Source organism: Sinocyclocheilus anshuiensis, unplaced genomic scaffold (genome assembly GCF_001515605.1).
Source record: "Sinocyclocheilus anshuiensis isolate Anshui unplaced genomic scaffold, SAMN03320099.WGS_v1.1 scaffold573, whole genome shotgun sequence".
NCBI classification, from domain to species: Eukaryota; Metazoa; Chordata; class Actinopteri; order Cypriniformes; family Cyprinidae; genus Sinocyclocheilus; species Sinocyclocheilus anshuiensis.
The window spans coordinates 149,632-156,028 of record NW_015539851.1 but is presented as its reverse complement, the minus strand read 5'-3'; the positions used below and the strand labels follow the sequence as shown (position 1 = coordinate 156,028).

General features: G+C 34.7%; 1 protein-coding gene across 1 annotated transcript in view; it reads left to right on the top strand.

The window, feature by feature from the left end:
• LOC107684648 (trypsin-3-like) overlaps window positions 1-6,397 on the top strand; it is a 14,092-nt gene that overhangs the window by 6,060 nt on the left and 1,635 nt on the right. The window lies entirely within an intron of this gene.

Genomic DNA, 6,397 nt, shown 5'->3' with positions numbered 1-6,397 from the left:
GCAAGAGAGAACCTTTAATTGTTTTCCATAGCCCCAGACTAAGGATTTAGACCTTTTTTTATGTGATGGCCATACAAATAACAGGGTTGTCTGGTCTCAGAAATTGTTGTGGATGTATAGGCTATATACAGGAAATAAGGGGCCAAAATTGCACCTTTTGTGGTACAACAGCTTGTCACTGGAACAGTAACCTTAAAATGACATATTTGTTCCTTTTTTTACCCCTAATAGGTAGGCCTACAAATTAGTACCTTAAGGGTACGAATTACTACTCTTAATGTACTAATATGTACAGTGTAGGCCTACTGCTACAGTGTCAAGCTGTTGTACCCCAAAAGGTATATTTTGGCCCCTTTTTTCCTGTGTGGCCTGGATGAGTGTGAGATTTCCCGGCCTGAAATTGCGTCCCAGTCCGGCCCTGCCCCAAGATGTGTCTGAGAACTTGTAAATGGCTTGGTGAAAGAGTGAAGTAACAGCTCACAGCAAGAACGGGCAAATCTGGTGCAGTCCATGAGAATGAGATGCACTGTAGTACTTAAAGCAGCTGCTGGACACACAAAATACTCACTGCTAAATTTCGTATTTCTTAAAAAATAAAAGAATCATTAATGCCGTTGTGGTAATGGTAACCTTGAGATTATTTCTAACCTTATTCATGTCAGGCCATAAATCGAGTAAGGATATCCTACAGTAAAACACATTTATCCTCATACTTCTTCTTCAGGTCATCAACCTCTTTTTGATGTTTCTCTTCTGTTTCTTTAATTTTTTCCTTCAGATTTTTCTCTTTTTGCTTTGAGAGTTCACTCATTACACTGCACTCCTTTTCATACTCATGACACTCTTTTTCATGCTTTAGCTTCAGCTCCTGCATCTCTAAATCATGCTTTAACATGAGAGCATGAAAGGCTTTCTTATATTTCTCTCTGAATTCATTGAATTCCTCTGCTTGTTTTCTAGCCTCATCTTCATACTTTCTCTTCATTTCTTTTAATTTCCTTTCATAATTTTCTTCCATTTCTTTTCGTTCTTGCTCCTCCTGTTCTCGTCTGGCTTTATCTTCTTTCTTTCTCCTCTCCTCCTCTATTTTACGCTCTCGTTCAAATGCCTTTTCGAGCGTTCTAAGTTTCTCTTTCTCCTCTTCCTTCCTCTTCTTCTCCTCTCTCACTCTTTTATCCCATTGCTCCTTCCATGATTTTTCCCATTCTTCTTTTTGTTTTCTCATCTCTAATTTGCTGTTCTCATACTCTCCCTCAATTCTCTCTCTTTCTTTAAGCTCCTTCTCAATCCTCTCATTCTCCTTTTCTTCTCTTTTTCTTTTTTCTTGTTCAAATTCTTCAGTCATTTTCTTTTCTTTCAGCTGCCATTCACTCCTCTCCTCTTTAAGTCTTTTCTGGTATTCTTCCTCATGTTGTCTCTTTAGTCTCTCTTCGTGAAGTTTCTCCATTTCTCTTCTCTCTCTCTCATACTTCTCTGCATATTCCTGGTTTCTCTTTCGTTGCTCTTTCTCTAATTTTATCTGTTTCTTTTCTAATTCTTGTTCTTTCCTGTTCCATTGCTGCTTTTTCTTCTCTTCTTCAATTTTTCTTTGCTCTTCAGCTTGTTGTTTTCCTTTTTTCTCTTTCTCTTCTTGTTCATCTCTTCTCTTAAGTTCATTTCGCAATAACTCTTCCTTGAGTCTGAGTTCTTCCTCTCTTATCTTCCTCTCTTGTTTCATTTGCTCTCTTTGTTCTGATATTCTTCTCTTCATCTTTGCCATCTCCTCCTTGTGTTTTTCATGTATACATTTTCTCTCTCTCTCCATGTCCTCCTCCTTTTCCTTTAATATTTTTTCCATTTCATGTTGTATGGCAGCCTCAGCTTCTTTGAACATCTCATTGGTGTAACATCCTCCACCATTTTTCTTCACCATTCTATTGATTGCATCAAATAATTCACTGACCTGTCTTGTTTTGTCTTGTTTTGTATTGTCAATCACATGATATCTTCCTCCACAATCTCTGATCAGTTTCTTCATATCTGAGTCAGCATCTTCCAGGTAACTCATAACGGTCTGATCTTTCAACTGATCACCATGGGTGAATATTATGATGCTAAACATGCCAGCATTTTTTCCAAAAGTTTCCTTGATCAGGTTCAGAGTTTTTGTCTCCTCTTCTGTGAATCTTCCAATTCTTATCACCAGCAGGAACACATGAGGTCCTGGAGAGAGGAGTGTGATGCACTTCAGTATCTCTTCCTTGATTACATCATTTGACTGCTGTTTGTCAAACAGGCCTGGAGTATCAACAACAGCAACTGGAGTTCCATTAACAAACCCCTCTTCTTTCTGACATGAGGATGTCACTGCTTTCAGACTGCAACTTGATTTAAATGCTTCTTTGTTGAGTATAGTGTTTCCTGAGGCACTTTTTCCATTTCCTGTTTTTCCAACAAGCACAATCCTCAAACAGTTTTTGCTTGTTCCCTGACTCTTATTCTCAGCTGAGGTGGAGAGAGGAAAAAATTGTATTATTATTATGGTAACACTTTATAATAACTTTCATTAATAAATCATTACCAGACATTATACAATGCTTAATGGATCATTAGTTAATATATATTCAAAGAGTTAGAAACATGAGATAACGTGCTTGTTAATGTTTGCTAATAAACTTATTAAACATTAGAAAATGTTCAAACAAATCATTATTTCATATAAGTTAATATACTTACAAATGTCATTCAACTTTAAATTCCATATGATCAAGCACATATTGAAAATCTACAAATGATTTTAACAGATGTTATAAAATGATTAAAAGCTTGTGTTAATGCACAACACTTCAGCTGCTATTGAGGTGTGATACGGGTAAAGTTAGGGACAGGTTTGGTAGGTAGGTTTAAGAGTTGGTTAAAGGGTCAACAGTGTACAGGGGTCAATTTGATTATTATAAGGGAACACGGTTCAATCTGTTTATATTATATTGTTTTGATAAATGAACAAGTATTTCATTTTAAAAATGTGTTTTCCCCTGCTTATTTATAATGCAAGGAATAATAGGGTAAATTCAGGTCTTTTGGGACACTTCTTGCCATCAAGATGACTGTTCATAAAGGTATTAATGATTAGTAAACATTTATAAACATTTGCAAATGATGAATAGTTTCCACTTTAGATTGGGTACTGCAAAAGCATGAACAAATTATTAATAGATTATTTGTTAAGATGTGTAAATAGAGGTCTACACAACAAAAAAGACCAACAAATGAAGATCATATGAACTGAAAGTTTACAGACATTTGTAAGCGTTTCAATTCACATTAAATAGCCTAATCATATATCTGTTAATCATTAGGTAATATTTAGTAAGTTAATTAGTAAACATTAACAAGAACAGTATCTCATATTTCTAGCTATGTGAATATATATTAACTAATGATCTGTTAAGCATTATAAAATGTTTGTTAATGATTTATAAATGAAAGTTATTATAAAGTGTTACCATTATTATTGTTGTTGTTATATACATATTTGTCTACCTGGTTTCATGACGAAAACGTACCTCTGGGAACTTTTTCGCAAGACGTGAAATACATACCAATAAGTACATATCACTGCAGTTTCCAACAGAAATGAACACTAGAGGCGGTAAAACAGTAAGCACTTGTAATCGTTTTCGTATACAGTTATGATTACAGCTCCATATGTTTCGCTTTCTGGATGTAACAAGCTTGCTAGGTAGATCAGCCAGCACGGAATTTGACTTAGGATGCAGAATCCTTGGGTACGAATCCTTTCAAAAACATGACTCACGACGAAAGAGCTGAAAGATGACAGATCGAAAAACAAGCTAAAACGGCATGCTTGCGATTGTTTTTACGTCACATTCACTTTAGTTCATACTATCAGGTAGGTTTAGGTGTTATTCGATGCCATACCATCTGGAGTTATTAGACTATTTCAACATATCCCCTACCCCTCTATCTTACCTTCTTTAGACCCTACTGTTACAATGGTGGGGAAATATTGCTTTTCATCCACTTCTTCTAATAGATCAATACGTTTATTATTTCTCAAGGAAAATGTTTCAATTCCAAATGTGACAGTTTATTGGAATGCCTTTGTTTTTGATATTGCCTGGAGGAAAATTTGGCTGATTCCAAATAGTTACTTAATTACTAATAAGATAAGAGAAGTTTCCTTTCGTATTGTCCATCGTGTGTATATCCTGTTAATACCTTCTTAAAGAAATTCAAAAAAGATATTGATACAAATTGTTCTTTTTGCAAACAGCACCCAGAGACTATTGTGCATTTATTTTGGCTTTGCCATTACTCTAAATTATTGTGGAAAGACTTTTCCCTATTTGTTACTGAGAACATTGATAAGGATTTTTCTTTACTTGTATGTTAAAATGTTTTGTTTGGAATTGTTAATTGGAAAAAAGAACATTTACTGAAAAACAAAATATACTTACTTAATCTTATTTTATTAACAAAATTTTATATACATAAATGTAAATTTTCAGGTCAAAAACCACTTTTTTATGTTTTGCTTGCTGAATTGCAGCATTACTTTGGGACTATCTTTAACTCGTGTAAAAACAATTGAAATTTGTAAGTCTTTTAATCTTTTCCTTTGATGTCATCTTTTGTGATTAGTTACCCCTGTCTTGTACCCTGTAGTATTTTTTTTTCTTCTTCTCTTTTCTTTTCTTATTTTTTTTTGTTTATTTGTTCTACATTGTGACTGCTTTTATCTTTGTTTATATAATGTTCTTAATACAAAATAAATAAACAAAAAGGTAGGTTTAGGTGTAGTGCAGATGGTAGGCTACATTATTTTAAAATGTTACGGAGCATTAGACTTATAGCGCCACTCAATGGACATTGTAAGTTAGAACTGCGGTGACACCTACAAAACCATAATCACATCAAACGTACCATACGTAGCCTACGTTCATCTGTTCCGGGCGAGAAAACAAACAAACACTCTTTTAGTGCTAGTCAGTGGAAATTTCACATCGAATATGTCATGAAAGAACATGGTGGTACTATTTCACGTCTTGCGAAAAAGTTCTCAGAGGTACGTTTTCGCCAGGTTGATAACAACAAACAGATGAAAATAATTAGAATAACATACTGTATTGTCACTTGCTATACCCCTCCATCAGCGGTCTCTCATAACATATTGAGTGACCTCAAAAGTCCACATAAAAATGGACCATAACCTACTTTATACTTTATAATTTCATTATAATGAACATTACCCTGATAGCACACATACATCACAGAGACATCTATTTGACGTCTGCATTTACATCTGCAAGGCGTATTATGAGTGTTTGCTCATCTGCAATACGTCTATTGGACATTTCCTATCAAATGTGAAATAGACGTATATTAGATGTCTGTACACAGTAGATGCTTTCCAGACCAAGAGATCTTTAACAGACATATTGCAGACGTACGTGTGCTATCTGGGTAATATAACACTATGAAAATGTGTAAGTTAAATATGTTAGTACCCTGATAGCACACGTACATCACGGAGACATCTATTTGATGTCTGCATTTACATCTGCAAGACATATTTTGTTGAGTGTTTGCTCATCTGCAATACGTCTATTGGACGTTTTCTTATCAGATGTATAATAGACGTATATTAGATGTCGTCTAAGACATCTGTCAGATGTTTGTACACAGCAGATGCTTTCCAGATCAAGAGATCTTTAACAGACATCTTGCTCACTTTGTCAGCTAGATGGTAAGTTTCTGTGCTCTTAATGTCCATGCAAACACTTTCAACAAAATGATGAAAAAAGTAGGGGAGCGCGGGGCACAAATTTAACGCGGGGTAAGTTGTAACACACGTAGTTTAAATATTTCCACACATGCTAGCATAACCAAATGTTCAGCCATCTCTGGAGTTACCATATCAACATCATAGAGAGAAAAAAAGTGCACCAAAATTCAAACCTTTTTTGAAGATATCGCTGAACATTTATTTTACCATAGTAAAATTATATTTCTGGCTTAAGTACATTTTTCATCTCAGTTTTTATTACTCATTTAAAATTAGACAAATCTGCTATTATTTTAATCTCCAATCTGTTATTTATCAGTTGAGATTATTTTTTAATGCTTGGCTAACTATCAGAAGACACTAACCAGTTTTAAATTCCAGTTGCGCAGATGGGGCACGTTGTAACACAGCGTTACAATGTGCTATTCTATGACATTAGTGATGTAATTCACACTATTTACTTTAATAAATTTTAATGATAAACGACGAGAAACAGGTGAATAAATACTGACAGTCAGTGTTTAATGTTAAGAAATTATTATTTCAAGACATGTAAAGCATTTTGGCTCGTTTATGTGGGCCGTCCCAAGCATGGTTGCAATGTGTTCA